At 42.3% G+C, this 27,144-nt stretch overlaps 1 protein-coding gene across 6 annotated transcripts in view; it reads right to left on the bottom strand.

Annotated features, from left to right (window-relative positions):
* Positions 1–27,144, bottom strand: part of LOC129814071 (disks large-associated protein 1-like) — a 112,979-nt gene that overhangs the window by 50,472 nt on the left and 35,363 nt on the right. For all 6 annotated transcript variants that reach the window (XR_008753227.1, XM_055866851.1, XM_055866849.1 and 3 more), the window contains exon 2: positions 25,378–25,458. The gene's annotated coding sequence lies outside the window, so the exon portion shown is untranslated. The remainder of the gene's footprint in view (positions 1–25,377; positions 25,459–27,144) is intronic.

The following is a 27,144-nucleotide window of genomic DNA, read 5'->3' on the forward strand; positions in this document are numbered from 1 at the left end:
TGATGACTAAACTAAAGGACAATGAGCTACACTGTATCTACACATGTAGTGCTGTTTTATGAGTGGTTTGGGAAGGTACGTGAATGAGCCTGTTGTAAAGACTGGGCCTTTAACTGGTTTTACCCGCAAAGTTTGGGAAATAGAAAAATGTGGACAAATTATGAACACACCGCTGCAATAGTAACATCATTGTATACAATGTACCAACACTGCAGCAGCATATTGTTTGTCTAAGGCTTTTCTGAAATGATGTATGATTTGGTTCATTTGATTTAAAAGGACCCAAGCTGCTTATATCAGGCCGACAGGAAGAATAGAGACATAAATAGAATACCATTAGGCCTGTGCATTGTAGTGCTTTCGGGATTGGCAAAAACAACTCAATTGAAATACAATAGCATATACAAGATATGAATGTTCAAAAAGTCACAAAAAATAAAATAATAATAATACATTTAACCTTTATTTAACTAGGCAAGTCAGTTAAGAACAAATTATTATTTACAATGACAGCCTACCGGGGAACAGTGGGTTAACTGCCTTGTTCAGGGGCGGAACGACAGATTTTACCTTGTCAGCTCGGAGAATAGATCCAGCAACCTTTTGGTTACTGCCCCAACGCTCCAACCACTAGGCTACCTGCCACCACTTTAAAGGAGGGATGGAAACAGAAAAATCCATCAGATTGACAGCTAAAACCTCTCGACGATCGTTTTCAAAGCGCCTGTGCCAAGCATTTTGAATTCTGTGTAGGAGGAGAGAGAATCTGCTCAGATGAGGTTATTTTTGGCTTTAAGGAAGCCGGTAAACAAAAGCCTGAGTCACAGAAATACATGCCAACACTATTGAGAGTCCACATAGATTCTACAGTTCTCACTATATGGCGTTTTTTTTAAGGTTTGTGCGTTGCTCAGTAGGACATTATCATAAGAACATGTGTAATCATTGGATGCTCTCCTGTACTGTATGTGAACAGTCATTGGTTTAACCCTAATATGCATAACCTATGGAACTAACACATTTCCATTACATGTACCTCAGATGTGAAATTATTTTATATAAAATATATTAGGACAAACTGACCGACATGTTACAGTACTAATCTTGATCAATAAATGAGATCAGTTTGACACATTTTAATTAATTTGTCACTGAGGGCCCCTCGGGGCCCATGTTATGTTTTTTCTCTCTGTAACGATTCAACAATTTAAATGTTAGATTATAATGTGATTGTAAACTATATGGTATATCAGTATATGGTATAACCGTATACCACGGGTATGACAAAACATTTATTTTTACTGCTCTAATTACGTTGGTAACCAGTTTATAATAGCAATAAGGCACCTCGGGGGTTTGTAGTATATGGCCAATATACCACGGCTAAAGGCTGTATCTAGGCACTCCGCGTTGCGTCGTGCTTAAGAACAGCCCTGAGCCGTGTATATTGGCTATATACCACACCTCCTCGTGCCTTACTGCTTAAATATAACACAGCTATTATGTGGTTTACTGGTAACTTACTAATAATACATTTTACAGCTGAAATAATAAGAGCCAGAATGTTGCATGGACCAGAATGTTGATGGTTGTCTCATCTGACTGGATACTTTTCCAGTAACGGTAATACATCAAGAAGATATATTAACACTCTTGAATTCCCAGGTCTGAATTAGTTACTAAGCAAGGCACGAAAACCAGAAGCCACCACAGCCCAGACAGTGTAGCTATGCATCCCTGACAAATGGATTTCACCATGCGGAGCAAGCTTGAAAAGGGCGTAACCGTGTGACGCTAATGGATCTAAACAAGGCTGTGAAAGGCTCTATCAAGTATACTCAAAGGATATCAACACACTACTGCACCATTTACAGTTGATACAGGTCTATTTCAAGTGTTTTACAGAAAACAATGCATTATTGTAATATGTTTTCACATTTTCATGGCATTTAGTTTGGGGTGTTAATATGGGTTGTCAAAGTATGGCATGTGTGTATATGTAAGAAAACACATGCATACTGCTTCAGTGTTACGATAATCCTCCTCCTCTTCATCAGAAGAGGAGGAGCAGGGATTGAACCAAGGTGCAGCGCGTTGAAATGACATGATGAATTTATTTAACAAGACAAAACGAACTATATTTGAAAATGATACAAAATAACAAAACGAAAGTAGACAGACCTGAACGACGAACTTACATACAACGTGAAGAACGAAATAAACAGGAACAGACTACATGAAATGAACAAACCGTAAACAGTCCCGTATGGTGCAAACATTGACACAGACACAGGAGACAACCACCCACAAACAAACAGTGAGAATGCCCTACCTAAATATGACTCTTAATTAGAGACAAACGCAAACCACCTGCCTCTAATCAAGAGCCATACCAGGCAAACCAAAACCAACATAGAAACAGATAACATAGAATGCCCACCCAACCTCACGTCCTGACCAACTAACACACAAAAACTAACATAAATAGGTCAGGAACGTGACAGTACCCCCCCCACAAGGTGCGAACTCCGGACGCACCAGCACAAAGTCTAGGGGAGGGTCTGGGTGGGCATCTAACCACGGTGGTGGCTCAGGCTCCGGGCGCGGTTCCCACCCCACCATAATCCATCCTAACTTCCTCCCACAAAGAATGTCCACCCTCTTTCTTCCCCCACACAATTCTCTTAATAATATATTAAATAAGGATAACACCAGGACAGAGAGATAAATCAAGATAGAGGGATAGATAAGACTATAGAGATAGATGAAAATAGAGAGGGAGATTAGGATAGAGGGGCAACTCCGGACTGAAAGGCAGCTCCGGAACAAGGGGCAGATCCCGGCTGAAGGACTCTGGCAGGTCCTGTTTGGACGGCTCTGGCAGGTCCATGCAGGCTGACGGCTCTCGACGCTCATGGCAGACTGACGGCTCTCGACGCTCATGGCAGGCTGACGGCTCTCGACGCTCATGACAGGCTGACGGCTCTCGACGCTCATGGCGCTCTGACGGCTCTGGCTGCTCATGGCTCTCTGACGGCTCTGGCTGCTCATGGCTCACTGACGGCTCTGGCTGCTCATGGCTCTTTGACGGCTCTGGCTGCTCATGGCTCTCTGACGGCTCTGGCTGCTCATGGCTCTCTGACGGCTCTGGCTGCTCATGGCTCTCTGACGGCTCTGGCTGCTCATGGCTCGCTGGCGGCTCTGGCAGATCCTGTCTGGTTGGCGGCTCTGGCAGATCCTGTCTGGTTGGCGGCTCTGGCAGATCCTGTCTGGTTGGCGGCTCTGGCAGATCCTGTCTGGCGGGCGGCTCTGGCGGATCCTGTCTGGCGGGCGGCTCTAGCGGCTCCTGTCTGGCTGACGGCTCTAGCGACTCCTGTCTGGCGGATGGCTCTGTAGGCTCATGGCAGACGGGCGGCTTTGCAGGCTCATGGCAGACGGGCGGCTTTGCAGGCTCCTGGCAGACGGATGACTCAGATGGCGCTGGGGAGACGGATGGCTCAGATGGCGCTGGGGAGACGGATGGCTCAGATGGCGCTGGGGAGACGGATGGCTCAGATGGCGCTGGGGAGACGGATGGCTCAGATGGCGCTGGGGAGACGGATGGCTCAGATGGCGCTGGGGAGACGGATGGCTCAGATGGCGCTGGGGAGACGGATGGCTCAGATGGCGCTGGGGAGACGGATGGCTCAGATGGCGCTGGGGAGATGGATGGCTCTGGCCGGATACGGCGCACTGTAGACCTGGTGCGTGGTGCCGGAACTGGAGGCACCGGGCTAATGATAAGCACCCTCCTACTAGTGCGTGGAGCAGGGACAGGGCACACTGAACTCTCAAAGCGTACTCTATACCTGGTGCGTGGTACCGGCACTGGTGGCACCTGGCTGAGGGCACGCACCTCAGGACTAGTACGGGGAGAAGTGACAGTGTGTACAGGACTTAGGAGACGCACAGGTGGCTTAGTGCGTGGGGCCGGAACTGGAGGCACCGAACTGGATACACGCACTATAGGGAGAGTGCGTGGAGGAGGAACAGGGCTCAGGATACGCACTGGTAGCCTAGTGCGTAGTGTATACACTGTAGGTACTAGGCTGGGGCGGGGAGGTGGTGCCGGAAATACCGGACCGTGGAGGCGTACTGGCTCTCTTGAGCATTTAGCCTGCCCAACCTTACCTGGTTGAATGCTCCCGGTCGCCCGACCAGTGCGGGGAGGTGGAATAACCCGCACCGGCCTATGTAGGCGAACCGGAGAAACCATGCGTAAGGCCGGTGCCATGTATGCCGGCCCGAGGAGACGCACTGGTGACCAGATGCGTTGAGCCGGCCTCATGACACCTGGCTCAATACCCAATCTAGCCCTCCCAGTGCGGGGAGGTGGAATAACCCGCACCGGGCTATGCACTCGTACAGGAGACACCGTGCGCTCTACTGCTTAACACGGCGCCTGCCCGTACTCCCGCTCTCCACGGTGAGCCTGGGAAGTGGGCGCAGGTCTCCTACCTGCCCTTGGCCCACTACCCTTTAGCCCCCCCCCAAGAAATTTTTGGGAGTTACTCACGGGCTTTTTCGGCTTCCGTGCCAGACGCGTTCCCTCATAGCTCCGGTTCCTCTCTCCGGTAGCCTCCGCTCTCCTCAGTGCCTCCAGCTGTTCCCATGGGAGGCGATCTCTACCAGCTAGGATCTCCTCCCATGTGTAGACACCCTTTCCATCCAGAACATCGTCCCAAGTCCACGAGTCCTGATTATTTGGTCGCTGCTCGTAGTCACACTGCTTGGTTCTGGACATTTGGTGGGTGGTTCTGTTACGATAATCCTCCTCCTCTTCATCAGAAGAGGAGGAGCAGGGATTGAACCAAGGTGCAGCGCGTTGAAATGACATGATGAATTTATTTAACAAGACAAAACGAACTATACTTGAAAATGATACAAAATAACAAAACGAAAGTAGACAGACCTGAACGACGAACTTACATACAACGTGAAGAACGAAATAAACAGGAACAGACTACATGAAATGAACAAACCGTAAACAGTCCCGTATGGTGCAAACATTGACACAGACACAGGAGACAACCACCCACAAACAAACAGTGAGAATGCCCTACCTAAATATGACTCTTAATTAGAGACAAACGCAAACCACCTGCCTCTAATCAAGAGCCATACCAGGCAAACCAAAACCAACATAGAAACAGATAACATAGAATGCCCACCCAACCTCACGTCCTGACCAACTAACACACAAAAACTAACATAAATAGGTCAGCAACGTGACATTCAGGGAATATCGCTGAAGGAAAGGAAGGACAGGACATGTCACCATGGAAACAATATGTATTTTAAAACTATAAACGTTGTTGCAAAATTGCTGCAAATGTATCTGATATTTTCAATAACAGCTTGTATATGGCTGAAATTAAATATAGCCAACAGTGGCATTGCCATCTTTGGATGTTATCAATAAAGACACTGGTTAATATCAATAAAAGGCATGGAGTCCTGGCTCACTCTGCCACTAACAACAGATACTGCTCTACTACTGGCTCAATATGCAAGATGGATACTACATACTTAGATAGTAGATAATAGACAGTCATAATTTGAATGTAACATCACCACAGATTTGTCCCCAGGGGCTGTGGCAGCTATCTTTGAAAATGTCGGCCAGCAGGACCATTATTTTACAATTCAGAATAATTGAGCTAGATATAATGGACCCAGAGCGGGCCCCTGGGTTCCGTGGCATCCGTTTTGCAATGGCCACTTTTGAAAATAAAATGTCACACTTCCGAAGACCTTTTTTGAGATAAACGCACCAAATGTGGCACAGAGGTAGATTAATGTACCCCAAAAATATGTAGATATGGAAGCTCCACAGCTTTGGCCAATGGGGGCTGTGACAGCCGTCTAACAAAATGCCTTCAACCCCAATTAGGCTAGATGTTATACTTTAGAGACCCTTGTGTACATCTAACATTTTTGTAACATGGCTGCCATTGGCTGATAGACAGCATTGGTTGACCATACACTTGAATTGAGGGTGTCAGGTCAGGTGAGTTCCTTTTGCTTAGTAGCCACTAGTAAATTAGCTAGTTAGTTCCAGGGCTTTTGATGCTCTACTTACGTATCTCTTTCGAAAGGTGTATATTCTGTCTGTGAGTGTGTTTGCCTCCACTGACCCAAAAATGACTAATTCTGAATGATGATTTTGGAGGTGCCTTAGGGTGCAGGAAGTACACCTTTACCAGATGCTGTTCCAGATCAACGGCCACCACCAAAATTCCAAGGCATACTAAAATGTGACAAAGCCTTTCATTTGTTCAAATTGCAGAATATTATATTAAATTAGTGGAATACTTTTGTTCATGAACTGGTTGAAAGTAAAATATTCTGTGTGTCAGGCACAGCTCTGACTAAAGCACAGCTCGAGAGAATTGTCCTGTTTCCCAGGTACAGCTGTAGTTAAGTCTGAATTTGCTCCTGATAAGGACATTGCAAAGTAGCTTTAGTAGCCATTTAATTTCATGTTCAAGTAAAAGGTAGGATGTGGACCCTGGTCTCCCGCTTCAGAACTCAACGTCTTATCCATTAGACCAAAATAAGGTTCTGTCTTGGGCTGAAGGTAGTTTTAGATGCAGGCAGGGCTACCTCATCACGAGCATTCTAACTCACCTCCACTACAGTTTTCTACAATTTGGCCAACATGAATGCTGTGTTTCCATCTGTACTCATTGTATTATACTGTGTGTTAATGTTGAACCTTTTGGTTTTTGGGAGATCCAGGGCAAGAAGTATAGGCCATGACATATAGGCCACTTCTTTTTGTGAATTAGAAGTTTGTAAAATAGTGGTACTGTCTACAGCCTTTTAGTACAATGGCTGCCATGGTCCCCAGGGGGCAAATCTGTGGTGGCTCCATATCTTAATCTTTTTAGGGGAACCCAAATCTACACTACAGTTCAAAAGTTTGGGGTCACTTAGAAATGTCCTTGTTTTCCATGAAAACATAAATGAAATGAGTTAGGAAATAAAGTCAAGCCTTTGACAAGGTTATAAATAATGATTTTTAATTTAAATAATAATTGTGTCCTTCAAACTTTGCTTTCATCAAAGAATCCTCCATTTGCAGCAATTACAGCCTTGCAGACCTTTGGCATTCTAGTTGTCAATTTGAGGTAATCTGAAGAGATTTCACCCCTTCCTTCCTGAAGCACCTCCCACAAATTTGATTGGCTTGATGGGCACTTCTTACGTACCATACGGTCAAGCTGCTCCCACAACAGCTCAATAGGGTTGAGATCCGGTGACTGTGCTGGCCACGCCATTATAGACAGAATACCAGCTGACTGCTTCTTCCCTAAATAGTTCTTGCATAGTTTGGAGCTGTTCTTTGGGTCATTGTTCTGTTGTAGGAGGAAATTGGCTCCAATTAAGCGCCGTCCACAGGGCAGAGTGATATCCTTCCTTCTTCAAGATCCCTTTGTACCCTGTACAAATCTCCCACTTTACCACCACCAAAGCACACCCAGACCATCACATTGCCTCCACCATGCTTGACAGATGGTGTCAAGCACTCCTACAGCATCTTTTCATTTTTCTGCGTCTCACAAATATTCTTCTTTGTGATTTGAACACCTCAAACTTAGATTTGTCTGTCCATAACACTTTTTTTTTTATTTTTTTTTTTACAATCCTCCTATGTCCAGTGTCTGTGTTATTTTGCCAATTTTAATATTTTATTTTTATTGGTCAGAAGGATGTTTCTCAAACTAGACACTCTAATGTACTTGTGCTCTTGCTCAGTTGTGCACCGGGGCCTCCCACTCCTCTTTCTATTCTGGTTAGAGACAGTTTGCGCTGTTCTCTGAAGGGAGTAGAACACACCGTTGTATGAGATCTTCAGTTTCTTGGCAATTTTTCTATTGGAATAGCCTTCATTTCTCAGAACAAGAATAGACTGATGAGTTTCAGAAGAAAGTTATTTGTTTCTGGCCATTCTGAGCCTGTAATCAAACCTACAAATGCTGATGCTCCAGATACTCAACTAGTCTAAAGAAGGCCAGTAGTGTTGCTTCTTTAAATCAGCACAGCAGTTTTCAGCTGTGCTAACATAACTGCAAAATGGTTTTCTAATGATCAAGTTGCCTTTTAAAATGATAAACTTGGATTAGCTAGCACAATGTGCCATTGGAACACAGGAGTGATGGTTGCTGATAATGGCCTCTGTATGCCTATATAGATATTCCATTTTTTTTAAATCAGCCGTTTCCAGCTACAATAGTCATTTACAACATTAACAATGTCTACACTGTATTTGTGATCAATTTGATGTTATTTCAAATGGGGAATTTCTTTGCATTTCTTTCAAAAACAAGGACATTTTTAAGTGACCCCAAACCTTTGAACGGTAGTGTACCTCTGTGCCATATTTGTTGTGTTTATGAAAAAATAAGCCTTCTGAACTGTAAAATTGCATTACCGTCTGTGGCAATTCTGTAAAATGACTGCCAATGCCCCTAGGTGCCAAATCTGTGGTGGCTCCATATCCAAGTCTTTCAAGGGTACATAAATCTACCTCTGTGCTAAATTTGGTGTGCTTATCTCAAAACAGTACTTCTGAACTGTAAAATAGTGTTACCGTAGTCAGCCATTTTGCAATATGGCCACCTCAGCCCACAGGGGCCAAATCTGGGACTGCTACATCTTCTCAGAGTCTATACATCTATTTCTGTTCCAAATTTGGTGCCTTCATCTCAAAACAGTCCTTCTGAAATGTAAAATAATGGTACTGCTGGTGGCCATTTAAAATAGTTCTACCATGCCCAGAGGGGCCAAATCTGGGTTGGCTCCCAATCTAAACCTTTTCAGGGTATATAAATCTACCTCTGATGCTTTTATCACAAAATGCACGATCTTTAAGATTTTTCAGGTAAGCAGCCCCACTATTAACAGAGTTTAAAATCACAAACTTAGTGGGAAATAGAGGCATCCCCTATGTGCTTAGAATGTGCGCAGTGTTTTGGTCTTTATTGACTACTGTCTTTGAAGTTTATCTGTTAATAACAACACGTTTTACTGAACTCATGTTTGAAAGAGGAAAGCTGCTGAGTAAGTGGATGGAAAAGCAAAGCCAGGGAAGATACGTTTTTTGGAATACTAAATAGTGCATTCTAAAATGCTCAGTCTCATGGCTGTGTGACAATATCACTGGGATCATATCCACTACCAAGACCATTCATTTTTGAAGCAGCGATTGAACATTCAAAGCTAATTCATCGGAAACAAACAATTTTCACTGAGTTGTGTTACCATGACTGGCTTGTCTGTGAGAATCACTGTCAAGCAGGCGGGCTAGATGTGCAAAAGCCACCCCTGAAGCAGCAAGACAGACACATCTCTTATCTAATCTTAGTATTACAGTAGATCTACAATAGAAAACTATCCTTTCCACAGTAGCAAGACAGAGAATCATGAAAATGAGCTAAGGGGCTCTCGCTGGTCAACATAGTCAATTAAGTGCTGCTGGGCTGTTTCTTAAGACATTGAATAACATGGTGCATAAATGTAATGGTGGTTTCGAGGCTGACGCTCCAAGACATTGAATAACACAGTTCATAACTTACACACACTATAAGGTGTGCACTCGAAAAAAATGTATATCTGATTGAACACCCTCAAGGCTAATATGGTACCCTCCGAATGAACCCTGGTGACAATAATTTGATTTTGCTCCCCAAAGTAAGGGACTATTGCCTGGCCAAGCCATATTCTCAGATTTATGACAAAATTCCAGTTAATAAAAGGTTCAGATGCCAGCACATCAGTGGGATATTCACTGATAGGCATATAGTTGCCAGACAGACTATTTCTATTCAAAACAGTATTTCCTAATGGTATCTTTAACAGTCTTTAAAATCACAGCATTGAAAGAAAAGACAAACTCAACTCTTACATTACTTTGCCAAGGGAAACCCTCAAAGCTAACACCTTTGCAACACAGAGTAAGGATATCTATTTTGGTCCTCTAGTGTACTACCAAGTCCGTTATAGTTAGTTGTTCTCCTGAAACTAGGTATAGTCCACTGTTATCCAGTCAGCAGGTCCATGTTCCTGTAAGGGCATACCAGAGGAGGCAATGCTATTTGTGTTCAGGAGGGAGAGTACTGATGATCACCCAGCTGGCAGTGGAAGCAGACGCTCTGATGGCAGCTCCATTAATCAAAGCAGACAACGGCATGAGGACACCGCTCATGTGCTCTCCAGATCGGTATCACTTGTCTTCTGCACACTGACCTCATTCATTCATTAATCTGGCTCTGGGATGACATTCAGGAAGTACATGACCCACGTGTACACACTGTTTTACACCCTCCTCTATCCCATTACAGTATATGACCTGTACATTACAAGTCTCAACAGGTCAGTGTGAGTCCATGGGTTGATGGAGAGACTCAATTATTATCTGTTGCAGGCTATCAATCAATATTTACCGGACACTTATAGCTTCTTTGTCCAGTCTAGCATCAAGTGATAAGAAATGGTTTGGTACTGTTTGGAGGTTGTGTATTTCTATGACACAGGTGTTTGTAATGTATGCATATACACTTCCTGTCTGTTGTCAGAGGTCAATGATGATGTCATCCCATTTGAGTACAGACATCCATAATACATGCAGTCACATTAAAATGAGAAAGTGCAAGAAAAAAAAAGTCAGAAAAAAAACTTCCTGGAGGCTTTATTCTCCAGTACGCCAGGGATATACGTCAGAGCAGAATCTCTGCCTGTCTGAGGAACGAAACGCGTTTCCCGCCCACTCACTCTTATGATTCATCCCAGCCTGCACAGAGCGTGGGCTCAGCCTGCTTTCTCTCACACAGAAAACAGCCAGCTCCAATCCTCTTTCCCCTGCAATTCTGTTCTGGAGGAACCTCCATCTGTTTCTACACCCAATGCTAAACGTTGCTCATATAAGATATGAATATGCATACATTTAAATGGAAGGAATAGCTGTGTGGATGGGGGAATGGTGGAAGGAAGGTGTTGATGCTGAGAGGAATCAGAAAATGCAAAGATGAGTATCTGGATGAAATACGTTTTAAGTAAAGATTGAAGAGAAATACATTCTATATGTAATCCCTTTGTTAAGTAGAATAGTCCCTTATCAGCTGAGCATCAATGTGAATACAAACATAATTTTTTAATTCCCATTTCTGGCAATGGAACAGAATGTTGGCTGGCTGAGTCTATAGATTTTGATATAGATTAAAACATATTGGATCTACCATTGCAATTAAACTATATCACCATGCATTAACACACCACAGTTGAAGGATATGGGAGGAAAGGGAATGGACAGGAAAACAGAATATAAAGACATTCATACTGTATAGGTAACAACTCCATCAACTCCATACATTATCCACTTATGAAAAGCTTTCATTACTTTCAAAAAGAGGAAATCTAATTCCATCATTTGAAAGTTGTCCTCAACGATGATTTACATTGGAAACCAAAACTATATTTCCAACAACAAGCTTTAATTCCTACCAACCAACACTCCCTTGAGTCTTCGTGCTATGTAGGTTGTAAAAGAGTTAGAGCTAAATTTCAAGAAAGAGAGATCCACCATTTGTGTTCCACATGAAAACAAGTCCTAAAGGCATGCACTATCATTAAAGTGCTTCTGTACTTTCCCTCCTCACCAAACAAAGAGCAAGCAAATATCAAAGGCCTGTAGTGCTAACATATTTATTAACTTGGAAAATGTGCTAGCTATCCGACTTGATTTACATTTCTTGAAAGAGCACAAACACTAGAAGCAGGGAAAGAAAACCCAAATGGAAGATATAGATGTCCTTGGTCCATAATTTGCTCTAAAAAAATACAGCATTTCTCTAAATCAAATAAAATCTAATCAAATACTATTTGTCGAATACGCCGAATACCACATGTAGACTTTACAGTGGATTACTTACTTACGAGCCATGTTCCCAACAGCAGAGTTAAAAAGTTAGAAAACTTTACAAAAAATGTAAAAGGAAATAGTAACACAATAAAATAACAACAACGATACTTTATATAAGGAGCACCAGTAGTTTCTCTCATCACGCTCTCCGTAGCCGATGTGAGTAAGACCTTTAGACAGGTCAACATTCACAAGGACGCAGGGGCAGACGGATTACCAGGATGTGTACTGCGAGCATGCACTGACCAACTAGCAAGTGTCTTCACTGACATTTTCAACCTCTCCCTGTCCGAGTCTGTAAAACCAAAATGTTTTAAGCAGACCACCATAGTGCCTGTGCCCAAGAACACTACGGTAACCAGCCTAAATGACTACCGACCCGTAGCACTCACGTCTGTAGCCATGAAGTGCTTTGAAAGGCTGGTCATGGCTCACATCAACACCATTATCCCAGAATCCCTAGACCCACTCCAATTTGCATACCGCTCCAAAACAGATCCACAGATGATGCAGTCTCTATTGCACTCCACACTGCCCTTTCCCACCTGGACAAAAGGAACACCTATGTGAGAATGCTATTCATTGACTACAGCTCAGCGTTCAACACCATAATACCCTCAAAGCTCATCACTAAGATAAGGACCCTGGGATTCAACACCTCCCTCTACAACTGGATCCTGGACTTCCTGACGGGCCGCCCCCAGGTGGTAAGGGTAGGTAACAACACATCTGCCACGCTGATCCTCAACACAGGGGCCCCTCAGGGGTGCGTGCTCAGCCCCCTCCTGTACCCCCTTTTCACTCATGACAGCACGGCCAGGCACAACTTCAACAGCATCATTACATTTGCCGATGACACAACAGTGGTAGGCCTGATCACTGACAACAACGAGACAGCCTATAGGGAGGAGGTCAGAGACCTGGAAATCATATTGAGAGACATGGAAATCATATTGAGAATAGTCATTTTACTCCGCGTCATAACTGTACTTGGTAAAAACGAGCAGAAAAAACATTAGTCGTGAAAATCCACTGAACAGTCTAAAAAAGTAATTTAATGATGAATAAACTGCAGCTAATTGTTCAGTGCACCCAGCCATGTTTTAATCCTGAAACGGTCAGCACATCATTAGCATATCCTCTGGCTAGATGTAGCCTAGCTAGCGGACAAGGCACATTTAAATAAGGAAGAACACATACATAGGAAATGTGAAATCACTCTGGGTGAAGAGAGAGAAGAGAGACCAAGCTGAGAGGAGGGGGGGAAGAAGCCCTTCTGGTTTTTAGTCTTTTTAGTCTAGTCTGAGTTAATCTGGCCTCTGAGCAGCACCCTGCTTGTTAATTACTGCTAGCTAAGGAACTCACGTGCACACTAAGAATCCTGCTGCTCGACCCTAAAAGTATGAGTCACATCTTAATTACTATGGGAAACATGTATTCATCAAATGGCCTGTTTGTTCCCTGTGGATCCACAACGATCCACTCCTCCAGTCTTATCCCCCTGTTCAGAGCACTGCAGGTGGCTCTAAATGTCGGAGAAACCTGGCTACCATGAATTTATGTTTGGAATGAACCATGGTGGCTCTGTAGAAGTGCTGTAACAAAGCAATAGTCTCTCCGTCACGTTTATTTTGCTCTGCATCTATCTACTCGCCCAGGGTTTAGATACATCCGTTTGCTGAATACTGTGCAGGTCTGTAGAATGGACTCTTGTAAATAAGAATTTCTTCTTAACTGACTTGCGTAGTTAAATAAAGGTTATGTAAAAAAAATATAGTGCACTACTTTTGACCAGGGACCATAGGGTTCTGGAGGGTAGGGGGGTTGTAAAACAATTGTGGTAAAATGAAAAAATGACTATAGTAAGTGCCTATTAAGTGGCAAATAAAGTAAGAGGGTTGAGGATTTCTTCTTAAATCAGCCATAAATCCCGTTGTGACAGGGGGAATGGAAGCTTGTTGTGTGCAACAGGGAGTGGCAATTGAATGCAAGCCTCATTAAAAAATAATTGTTAAAATCTTTCTAGCTTGTCTATCTGTGGGTAACAGGGTTGACATGTTATGTGGTCCCGTGTGGCTCAGTTGTTAGAGCATGGCACTTGCAACGCCAGGGTTGTGGGTTCAATTCCCACGGGGGGACCAGGGTTCAATTCCCACGGGGGGACCAGGATGAATATGTATGAACTTTCCAATTTGTAAGTCGCTCTGGATAAGAGCGTCTGCTAAATGACTTAAATGTAATGTAAATGTAATGCTCTACACACTCAGTTTTCCACCACAAAACACCAGAAAGTGACCAGAAAGAGTAGAACCAGCTCACCTACTGTTACACTATGATTTGCAGTGTTATGTTCTAGACAACCTAAATCGCGACCTATTCAAGACCAAGACCAGAGCAAATCGAGTCTGAGTCAAGACCAAGACCGGATTGGGGGTCAAGACTGAGTTAAGACCGAGACAGGGAGGGGGACACGGGGTCCGAGACTGAGTCAAGACCGAGACCAGAAAAGTCAAATTCAAGACCATGAGTGTATTTTTGTCAAATCACCATAATAAGAGTTCAAAATGTCCAGTTATTCTGTGTTCACATTTCAGAACGACATATGGTTTCTTTAGAAATTCAGAATAGACAAACAAATGCATGCAGAGGGAAAATAGAGCCACTCTACAAGTTATTACTAACCAAACACAGTGGGGAACAATGGGTCTTCTACACCTTCAGAGAAGGGCTAAGGATTTATAAAATAGTAATGATAATACACTGCTCAAAAAAATAAAGGGAACACTTAAACAACACAATGTAACTCCAAGTCAATCACACTTCTGTGAAATCAAACTGTCCACTTAGGAAGCAACACTGATTGACAATAAATTGCACATGCTGTTGTGCAAATGGAATAGACAAAAGGTGGAAATTATAGGCAATTAGCAAGACACCCCCAATAAAGGAATGGTTCTGCAGGTGGTGACCACAGACCACTTCTCAGTTCCTATGCTTCCTGGCTGATGTTTTGGTCACTTTTGAATGCTGGGGGTGCTTTCACTCTAGTGGTAGCATGAGACGGAGTCTACAACCCACACAAGTGGCTCAGGTAGTGCAGCTCATCCAGGATGGCACATCAATGCGAGCTGTGGCAAGAAGGTTTGCTGTGTCTGTCAGCGTAGTGTCCAGAGCATGGAGGCGCTACCAGGAGACAGGCCAGTACATCAGGAGACGTGGAGGAGGCCGTAGGAGGGCAACAACCCAGCAGCAGGACCGCTACCTCCGCCTTTGTGCAATGAGGAGCACTGCCAGAGCCCTGCAAAATGACCTCCAGCAGGCCACAAATGTTTAAGTGTTCCCTTTATGTTTTTGAGCGGTGTATAATAATTATAATTATATTATTTTCAATTATGTTCTTATTTAATCTCTTCAGTTTCTTGGGGAAAGGAAAGGGTTAACATATCCAATCAGGATTTTTATTTGCTGTCTCAGGGGAGATAAATCTAGCTAGCTAAGTCAGCCATTTGCTAAGCCATCAGAAGCTAGATCAAGGCATCTGCCATTCAACTTTATTCGGGCAAAATGTTTGAGTGACAGTGGAATCAACCAATCACATTTTGACTTAATGGGTGGGACCATTTTTACAAAAACTTAAGATTTCCCACGGCCTAGCTAGCAAGCTTTTGTTGTTGGCTAGTTTGCAGCAGCTGTTATCAAAGAGGATGTTGTTCATTTGTTAGCTTCTATCTTTTCAAGAATAACTTTCAACAAGAAGTTAAGTTTCAAATGATCATCATCTGGTGAGTGGAACTGTGTTTTTTATTGCTGCGCGGTTGCTGTTGTTAGCCATCTCTTTGAAATTAACGTGTGTGTGAAACATTGTTGCATTTTAAGTGGAACTGACAGCATTTTAGCATTTTAGGTCATATACTCCCCCAGGAAGAATATGACACTTATATGTCACATACAATATGACACATTTTTGGACAAGCAACCACGTAGATATGGTCATTTTCACATTTTCATAAATTCTTAGAGGGATTGGGAATTACGTATACTGAGGCATTTGTGAAAACTCTTTAGCAATATAGAGTGGCAAAACGGCCATGCTTTTGAACAATTAATAGACACTGCAGTAAATAAAACTGAATAAAAACATCTGTCTTGTCCAGAGCTGGAGTCTACACAGACCGGTGCGCTATAGCCAATCAGAGCTACAGTAGGCCTTTATACAAACAAGCCATTTGCCACATAGGCTTGCCATCATTCACTATGAACCTTACTGTGTGTTTACAGGCAGTTGCAACAGCGCGACGTTAGATCATTAGAACGCATTTACCAAAAGCCACAAAATACATCGCAAATATGTAAACACCACGGAAGTCCTCTTACATTTTAGGAACTGTACAGTCCTATTGATCAAACAACCATGAGAAGGTAAGCTCTCTCTCCCTCAGTTATGCACATCAATAAGATCAACAACTAATGCTATCCAGAGCAAGGATTTAATGAAGGAAGATTAGATAAACCCTCAAACTTTTTCAGCTAGTTGGCTGTCCAAAATCAGCAGCTTGCCTGCCAATGCATGCTTGTCCCAACCAAGCACCCAAGTTGAAAATCTAAAGTTGTCTAGCTTGCTAGCTATCTACTTCCAGACACAAATGACAGAACACCTCACTCTGACCATTTTACTCGCCAAAGCAGAACTGGTTAGGTTGTTTAATGTTGTCTGGAGTGTTCTTTACTATTACTTTTTTGGCAAAATTTACTGACACTGGTCATATTCAGCAGGTGTTGCGCGTTCGTAAATTCATCAGCTTTTTTGCGCTGTGGCACACTCAGGCGAGAGTGCTCTGAAATCGTAGTAGAGTGAGTAGCCAGAGTAAATTTGCGAACGCAAAAGATATGCTAACTGGATAACAGTCGTTCAAGTTCTTGCTAGCTAACCAAATGATACCTGCATCTCTAGCTGTGCATAGTCACCTAAAAACAATATGAGGAAAAATGTCAGTCAGTCAGAGGCAGCAAACAATGTACCAGGCCACCTGTGATTTACAACCTGATAGCAATATTTTTTGCACTACCAAGAAATATATTGATAAATGATATTAATCATGTATTGAACTCCATCCATCTATTCTGCCAACAATGCCTTTGTTTACGTCATGGAACGTTGAATCAAATATAACCTATTTTTTTACAAATATCTGTATGTTTCATATCTGCAAAGTAGTTAAAACGGAGGCAGTTCCCACTATAAGCTTTAGGTCACAGGTTACTTTGTGTGCTAAACGTGAAATGCTTTTTGCAAATGGAAGTAGTAGTTGTACATTTCAATTGGGAAATGTTTAATGGTTGTGTTTTTGTACTCTTATGATTGGGACCTACTAGCTTATTATGCCTGAGTTTATGGACTATTTATTGTTTAACATCATGCTGTGTGTGACTGCTGTCTTTTTATCGGCCCTATGCAGTGGTGTAGTGTTGCCTGGAGAAGTAGGTATACTCTAGTTTTCCCAAACAGTCCGCCCAGAGATGGAAAATCATTTTTATTCGTTTTCCTATAGATTTTCAGATTTTCCCTCTCAATTAAAATAGAAAAAAAAAATATTTGAGGGTCTAAATCCACAACAACGCTTACACCACATCAATCTGATTGGGTGGATCTGTCAAGGCCTGGCTCCCCAGTGGGTGGACCTTTGTCCACCCAGGCCCATCCATATCTACACCCCTGATACAAACTGTGCATGATGGTAATTGCACATCACAAATAGCCTACTAACCAACACTTAGGAATAAACTTTTTCAATACCTAGTTACATACCCATTGTTGCCTTTGTTAGCATTTACTGGTAAATATCATGAATTGAAACGCATTTGCTACCCTACAGTCTACAGATGTATTCTTCTGTGAGCTGCTCCATTCTAAAACTAGTTGAGAGCTGCACAGTCTTGCTGCCTGCAGATGATATTTCGTTAAAACTAGGGTATGTGCATGTGAATATATTTAACTTGCTTTGCGATTGTGTAGGCTACTTTGTGCACGCTTTTTCTATTGTACTACATAATTGATAAGTTGTATACCTCCACTACACTACTTTGATACACATCAGTAGGGATTAAGAAGCGAGTATGCGCAATGCCCACTGAAGAAAAAGTGGGTATACGGTTTATACATGTGTATACTCTCCACTACACCACGGGCCCTTTGTGTTTACAAAAAGTGCACACTGACAAGAGTGCGCTGGTATTACGGTTGCTGTCCTTTCAGAATCACCAACGTGTCACACCCTGAAGGCCTATTGGTTCGCCACTGCGCAAACATGTCTAAAACAGTTAAAGATAATGTTTAAAGGAAGGAGTGTATATATTTGGCGTGGCGAAGCGGTTTTATGCGCTGACCAAATGGAAGCAGCTAATTATGATTTTTTTACTCCACTGGTCTCGGCTGGTCTCTGGGAAGAAATTACGAATCCTCACTGTACGAGACCGAGTCAAGACCGAGTACAAATGTATGACTCTGAGACAAGACCGAGACACTCGAGACCGGTCTCAAGTAATACAACACTGATGATTTGACTATCAGATGTTCAGTGTTTCTTTTGGAGAAAAAAAATGTTTAAAAAAGAATAGTTTCACCATATTAAAACGAGAGTTGACCTTAAAATGAGGGACAGACGTAAATTAATCACTAATCATTAATTAAATTATAATCTTCAGAAATGACTTCGTCAAAGCAACAAAATAAATAGGGCTTTACAATGATGGTAAAACTTGGTGAAATGTTGGAGTTAATTTGGTTAAAATCTTTTTAGAAGGGACAGGAGCGTTGCAAAATAAATGTTTCTTGGTTTTATTTGTGACCCATGACAAGAGCTGCAGGTCCCACGTCTCCCATCTCCTCATTGGTTTTTAGGAGCATATACCCATGTGGATAACTAGTTTAACCCTTTTATCTGCGGATTCATTGTCGGAGTAGAGGACCTTGTGCATTTCAGGTAAAATAACAACCCAATGTTTATATCCCAGGACAAATCAGCCAGCAACAGCAAGCTAGTTAAATTGCCATGACTGTTTCATGCATTTCGACCTGTTAATATAGTTGGTTCAGAGTTAGTTTTGATATTTCAACCTGCGTGTCCTGATCGCGTTTGGTGTGGATGGACAAAATCAACATGCGTGCGAAGGTGCACGCAGACGCACGTGCGTGCCCGGTCTAGTCAGCATGTGAGGGACATGTTAAAATGCTACATTTTGGCACTTTAGCAAGTCTTTATTCATATATAAAAAACGGATTTATTGAATTCTATATTAAAGAGCACTTAATTTAATATGACATGCTTTTAATATCTACTTCAAATATCAAAAGGCACTCTTTTCGTGGAACGACCCAGGGAAGGGTGTCATTTGGTGTGCAGACAAAGCCTTTCAGCTGGATGAATGATCATACGGAGCTGAATTTCACACCTCACCACGTATTAACCACAGTGCCAGACATCTCTGAGCAGCCCCATTGGCTTTCACAGTCACACCACAGCTGTGAGATGAGGTACAGTACCCTACCTGGGTAGCTGATTCCCATCCTTGTCTTCCTGCTAATCTCCAGTGAGTGTACTAGAATTAGAGCATGTCACAGGTTCATATACTGTAGGTGGTCATCCATGTACAAAAGACACCATGTACAGAAGACACCATGTACAGAAGACACCATGTACTAAAGACACCATGTACTAAAGACACCATGTACTAAAGACACCATGTACTAAAGACACCATGTACTAAAGACACCATGTACTAAAGAAACCATGTACAGAAGACACCATGTACAGAAGACACCATGTACAGAAGACACTAATCACTTTTTATGAATCTCTTCATATATTCAATAAGCAGCCTTCAACCAATATTTACCAGTATGAAGGATTGAGGAAGTCAAGTGAGCAGTATCAGTTGTAACATATTATGCTTGTCATCAACATGTCAAACCAATATGTCTTGAGACTGGTGTCCTCGCCTCAGTACCTTAAAGCTATAGTACTTGAGTACAGTTTTGGAATTATGTTAGAGGCAGGTTACAATTTAATGCTTCCACCTTAAGTCTACTGTAAATACACTACTAGCCCAAAACCCCTAGATTTCCAGCATGTCTAATCCAATAATAAATGTTGTTCATGCTTCCTTCTCATCTACTATCTACTATAGAATCAGATCTCTGCCCCTCCCCCCAACAACACCACTAGAAGACCAAAAATTACTCTTAAAATTTAATGAGCAGTGTTTCCGCCAGGGGCAAATGCAGCACAGATTCCAAGTGAGTGCCTTTCGCACCACGTATCTTACCTTCTGGTGCACTTAGACAAAAAAATCCCAGCTGAAAATGCTGCTTCTTTCGTTTATTAACCACAGACCCCACAAAAAAGATAGGTAGGTTGATGAAATCAGTTAGGCAGATTTTGGACACAAATGTGTGCTGTTAATTTGGCACAGCCCAGCAAATTACAGGGGTCGGCTGTGAAAACACATGGAGTTTATTATCAGACAGTGGAAAAGCCCTCTGATGTTCACTTATGGGTCCGCACCACTATATTCTTCAAACTGACTAGAGAATGCTGCCCTGCTGTGGTTCTGATCAGACAGCCTTTGAGTACTCCCCCCCCCCCCCCCCCCCCCCCCCCCCCCCCCCCCCCCTCCTCTCCTCTCTAGCTCTCCAGCTTAGTGTCAGTGTGTCAGGGATCAAAGCTTGTTTCTTTACTCCATGTTACTCCATGTTGTTGCAGATTTGTTTCCAATTTAGTTTGTTCCTAATCCCGGGGCATCATGATCTCCATTTCATCAACAGCTACTATTTGTTGTTTAGCTGCAGGCTTTCCCTTCAAAACATAACATCATACTTGGTATTCTCATGGCATTGGTTGTGGTGAACTGAGAGCTCAATACTGCACGTAGAAGAAGATCATCCAGACACATGTGCAGTGTGAGGTCACTGACCTCTCTCCCTGCCTGTGTCCCAAATGGCACCCTATTCCCTACTTAGTGCACTACTGTTGACCAGGCTGTCCCAGGCTGCTGCAGAGACTCTGTGCGTCACTTTGCTCCTGTTGTCTGTCTGTTGTCTCTCACTCTCATGTGTTACACTAGTCACTTTAATAATGCCCTTGAAGAATGATTACATATCTCACATTACTCATCTCATATGTATATACTGTATACTGTATCCTTCACTATCTATTATTTACTATCTATTTACTATCTCTTAGCAGCTCTGTCACTGCTCATCCATATATTTATACTAATACAGTTTACATACACTAAGTTGACTGTGCCTTTAAACAGCTTGGAAAATTCCAGAAAATTATGTCATCGCTTTAGAGGCTTCTGATAGGCTAATTGACATCATTTGAATCAATTGGAGGTGTACCTGTGAATGTTTTTCAAGGCCTACCTTCAAACTCAGTGCCTCTTTGCTTGACATCATGGGAAAATCAAAAGAAATCAGCCAAGACCTCAGAAAGAAAATTGTAGACCTCCACAAGTCTGGTTCATCCTTGGGAGCAATTTCCAAACACCTGAAGGTACCGCGGTCATCTGTACAAACAATAGTACGCAAGTATAAACACCATGGGACCATGCAGCCGTTATACCGCTCAGGAAGGAGACGCGTTCTGTCTCCTAGAGATGAACGTACTTTGGTGCGAAAAGTGCAAATCAATCCCAGAACAACAGCAAAGAACCTTGTGAAGATGCTGGAGGAAACAGGTACAAAATTATCTATATCCACAGTAAAACAAGTCCTATATCGACATAACCTGAAAGGCCGCTCAGCAAGGAAGAAGCCACTGCTCCAAAACCGCCATAAAAAAGCCAGACTATGGTTTGCAACTGCACATGAGGACAAAGATCGTACTTTCTGGAGAAATGTCCTCTGGTCTGATGAAACAAAAATAGAACTGTTTGGCAATAATGACCATCGTTATGTTTGGAGGAAAAAGGGGGGAGGCTTGCAAGCCGAAGAACACCATCCCAACCGTGAAGCACGGGGTGACAGCATCATGTTGTGGGGGTGCTTTGCTGCAGGAGGGTCTGGTGCACTTCACAAAATAGATGGCATCATGAGGCAGGAAAATTACGTGGATATATTGAAGCAACATCTCAAGACAACAGTCAGGATGTTAAAGCTTGGTCGCAAATGTGTCTTCCAAATAGACAATGACCCCAAGCATACTTCCAAAGTTGTGGCAAAATGGCTTAAGGACAACAAAGTCAAGGTATTGGAGTGGCCATCACAAAGACCTGATCTCTATCCTATAGAAAATGTGTGGGCAGAACTAAAAAAGCGTATGCGAGCAAAGAAGCCAACAATCCTGACTCAGTTACACCAGGTCTGTCAGTAGGAATGGGCCAAAAATCACCCAAATTATTGTAGGAAGCTTGTGGAAGGCTACCTGAAACGACCCAAGTTAAACAATTTAAAAGGCAATGCTACCAAATACTAATTGAGTGTATGTAAACTTCTGACCCACTGAGAATGCGATGAAAGAAATAAAAGCTGAAATAAATCACATTCTTAAAATAAAGTGGTGATCCTAACTGACCTAAGACAGGGAATTTTGACTAGGATTAAATGTCAGGAATTGTGAAAAACTGAGTTTAAATGTATTTGGCTAAGGTGTATGTAAACTTCCGACTTCAACTGTATATTCCTATCCCATTCCTTTACTAGATTGTGTGTATTAGGTTTTGTTGTGGAATTGTTATATATTATCTGTTAGATACTGCTGCACTGTTGGATCTAGAAGCATAAGCATTTCGCTACACTCGCAATAACATCTGCTAACCATGTGTATGTGACCAAAGAAATTTGATATGATTTGATGTTATTTAATTTTATTTGCTGCAACCTGATTGGCTGAAAGCGATACGCAACCTTCAGGACTAAATGGAGAATGTTTTAGGTACGAACCGGTCCACGGCGGATACGAGTGTATTGCCAGCTGCATACAATGCTTTTGGACAGTAAGGTGAAACGATTCGATATCACCATCAATTATTTTCAGTGTTAAATTTGCAATAACTACAAAATCTAAGTAAAAACCAGGGCTATGTTCCACTATGTTTTGACTGCAGTTACCCGCTCTGCCATAAGAGAAGTAACTAAGTAACTATTGAAACAGTGAAACAGAAAAATTGCTTTAAAGTTTATTTGCCGTCCAGCCAAATATGTTGTAGGCAGACAAGTGATAACGCACTGATGTATCATCTTATTATGAAGTCATGTTTTATGCCTATCAAGCATGAGCACTGATGTGACCTATGACCACTAAGTCAAATAAATGACTATACAAAGTCAAACAGAAAAACAATAAGAAAGTTGGATGAACACATTAACAGATTGTAGATACTTCACAAAATGAAATATTACTTTTTAAGTATATACATTATGCGTGATGAAATAGTCCTTACCTTATGGCGAAGAAATTAATGAGGGTTACAACAATACAACCTTCAAAACATGAAAACATAACTACATGAAATCATTAAATACAGTTGGAATGTATTTAGAACACATACTGTTTCCATCAAACAGAAAAACAACAAGAAATTTGGAAAAACACAATTACATTGTAGATATTGTACTTTGCTTTTGCATTACCCATATACAGTGCATTCAGAAAGTATTCAGACCTCTTGACTTTTTCCACATTGTGTTATGTTACAGCATTATTCTAAAATTAATTCAATTGTTTTTTTCCCCTCATCAATCTACACACAATACCCCATAATGACAAAGCAAAAACACATCTTCAGACCCTTTACTCAGTACTTTGTTGAAGCACCTTTGGCAGCAATTACAGCCTTGAGTCTTCTTGGGTATGACACTACAATGTTGGCACACCTGTATTTGGGGAGTTTCTCCCATTCTTCTCTGCAAATCCTCTCAAGCTCTGTCAGGTTGGATGGGGAGCATCGCTACACAGATATTTTCAGGTCTCTCCAGAGATGTTCGATCGGTTTCAAGTCCGGGCTCTGGCTGGGCCACTCAGGGACATTCAGAGACTTGTCCCAAAGCCACTCCTGCGTTGTCTTGGCTGTGTGCTTAGGCTTGTTATCCTGTTGGAAGGTGAACCTTCGCCCCAGTCTGTGGTCCTGAGCAGGTTTTCATCAAGGATCTTTCTGGACTTTGCTCTGCTGCTAAAAAATATCCCCACAGCATGATTCTGACACCACCATGCTTCAATGTAGGGATGGTTTCAGGTTTCCTCCAGACGTGACGCTTGGCATTCAGGCCAAAGAATTCAATCTTGGTTTCATCAGACCAGAGAATCTTGTTTCTCAGGGTCTGAGAATCCTTTAGGTACCTTTTGGCAAACTCCAAGTGGGCTGTCATGTGCCTTTTACTGAAGAGTGGCTTCTGTCTGGCCACTCTACCATAAAGACCTATTTGGTGGAGTGCTGCAGAGATGGTTGTCTTTCTGGAAGCTTCTACCATCTCTACAGAGAACTCTGGAGCTCTGTCAGAGTGACCAAGGCCCTTCTCTCCTGATTGCTCAGTTTGGCTGGGCGGCCAGCTCTAGGAACGGTCTTGGTGGTTCCAAACATCTTCCATTTAAGAATGATGGAGGCCACTCTGTTCTTAGGGACCTCCAATGCTGCATACATTTTTTGGTACCCTTCCCCAGATCTGTGTCTCGACACAATCCTGTCTCGGAGCTCTACGGACGATTCTTTTGACCTCATGGCTTGGTTTTTGTTATGACATGAACTGTCAACTGTAGAACCTTATATAGACAGGTGTGTGCCATTCCAACTCATGTCTAATCAATTGAATTTACCACAGGTGCTCCAATCAAGTTGTAGAAACATCTCAAGGATGATCAATGGAAACAGGATGCACCTGTGCTCAAGTTCAACTCTCATAGCAAAGGGTATGAATACTTATGTAAATAAGGTATGTCTGTTTTTATTTTTAATACATTTGCAAAAATTTCTAAAAACCTGTTTTTGCTTTGTCATTATGGGGTATTGTGTGTAGATTGAGGAACATGTTTTATTTAAACCATTTTAGAATAAGGCTGTAACGTAACAAAATGTGTAAAAAGTCAAGGGATCTGAATAATTTCCGAATGCACTGTAGTTGTTTAAGGTCATACAATGGCAGAGTTTTGTATCTGCATTTTAGGGGTCATAGGTCAAATCAGTGGTCATGGTCAATATGCATTAAAATGACTTCATAATAAGATGATACATCAGTGCATTATCACTTATCTACCTACAACATATTTGACTGGCTATCAAAAAAACGTTAAAGTCGTTTTTGTCAGTTTCACTGTTGGCGTAGTTACTGCATTTTGCCTTTGTAGGGCAGTATAGATTTCTGTAGGCATGTCAATAAAAGCAAAGCAAACACTTGATTAACAGTTCATAATCCTACTCACCCTCTTCAATTCCCCATCGTAGATTGTTGTTTGGAAGGCATTGGAATCCCTGTGTGTTAGCCTTCACACCAATACAGTCCACTGGAAATGACAAAAGAAAACAAACAGAAATGGTAATTTCATTAAGATTTATTAGAGGTGTCTCATTAAACAATGCACTGTCTATTTTTCCATTTTAAAAAGTTAAATCAATTAAGGTTATTTTCAGTTCAGATGCCACAGGGGTCACACCGAGCAAGTTGTGCAATCAGAAATCCTGAAGTCATAGCTAGAGTAAATACTCTGACACTTGAATTCCTCCACGCTCATTTGGCCAGCTACATTACAGTAGTTCATACAGAGATACCACAGTGAAATGGCTTTTTCAACTGTCCTTCACAGCCCTTTGATCTGAAGAAGGAGCTATGAGCACAATTTGAGATAAGCTCCAGCTTCAACCCAAGGTCAAAAAATAACCTTTCCCTGATTACACATCACCAGTCCCCCTAGCCCTAGGATGTAACACAGCACAAGCTGTTCTGGCAACATCGTTATTCACACAGACAAGCATCATTGGCTTTGATCATTAGATGTTATCTTTGATGAGACTCCATAACAGAAACTTGTAAACTGCCAGCAAAAAGAGGATGTAATGACTTTGAATGCAGTGTTGATTTCTCAGATGAGCCAAACTTATGGTGTGTGCTGTGATTCTTTCTATTCCCAATCTCCCTCAATGTCCCCAAATGCTTGTAACGATCGGAATCACTACCCACACACACATACCACACGCACTCAAATGTATATGTACACGCACACACTTAGGACAACTTAGATTCCAGCTGCATCTCATAAAATAGCAAATAGCTTCGGATGTGTGCATATGGGCATGTCAAATCATTGTACTACCATCCTGGGTTTACTGAGTGCATTATACAGTGGAGTGTGATAGTGCAAACTACTTTGCTGCCATCAAGCGATTATAATAGGCTAAAGACCAGGTGCTTGAGTGCAGCACATGGAGGTCACATGGTTAAGTCCGTAGAGCTATACACTGAGTGTACAAAACATTAAGAACACTTTCTCTTTCATTGACATAGACTGACCAGGTGAATCCAGGTGAAAGCTATGATCCCTTATTGATGTCACCTGTTAAATACACTTCAATCAGTGTAGATGATGGGGAGGATACAGGTAAAATAAATATTTTTAAACCTTGAGACAATTGAGACATGGATTGTGTATGTGTGGCATTCAGAGAGTGAATGGGCAAGACAAAAGATTTATGTGCCTTTGAAAGGGGTATGGTAGTAGGTGCCAAGTGCACCGGTTTGAGTGTGTCAAGAACTGCAACGCTGCTGGGTTTTTCAAGCTCAACAGTTTCCTGTGTGTATCAAGAATAGTCCACCACCCAAAGGACATTCAGGGGTGGCAGGTAGCCTAGTGGTTAGAGCATTGGGACAGTAAAAGAAAGGTTGCTGGATCAAATCCTAGAGCTGACAAGGTAAAGATCTGTCGTTCTACCCCTGAACAACCCACTGTTCTCCGGTAGGCCGTCAATGTAAATAATAATTTGTTCTTAACTGACTTGCCTAGTTAAATACAAAACTGTGGGAAGCATTAGAGTCAACATGAGTGAGCATCCCTGTGGAATGCTTTTGACACCTTGTAGAGTCCATGCCCCTATGAATTGAGGCTGTTCTGAGGGCAGAAGAGGGGGCAACTCAACACTTGGAAGGTGTTCCTAATGTTTTGTTTACTCATGTTCTATATCTATGGTTATGCCGT

The sequence above is a fragment of the Salvelinus fontinalis genome, chromosome 17 (genome assembly GCF_029448725.1).
Source record: "Salvelinus fontinalis isolate EN_2023a chromosome 17, ASM2944872v1, whole genome shotgun sequence".
NCBI lineage: Eukaryota > Metazoa > Chordata > Actinopteri > Salmoniformes > Salmonidae > Salvelinus > Salvelinus fontinalis.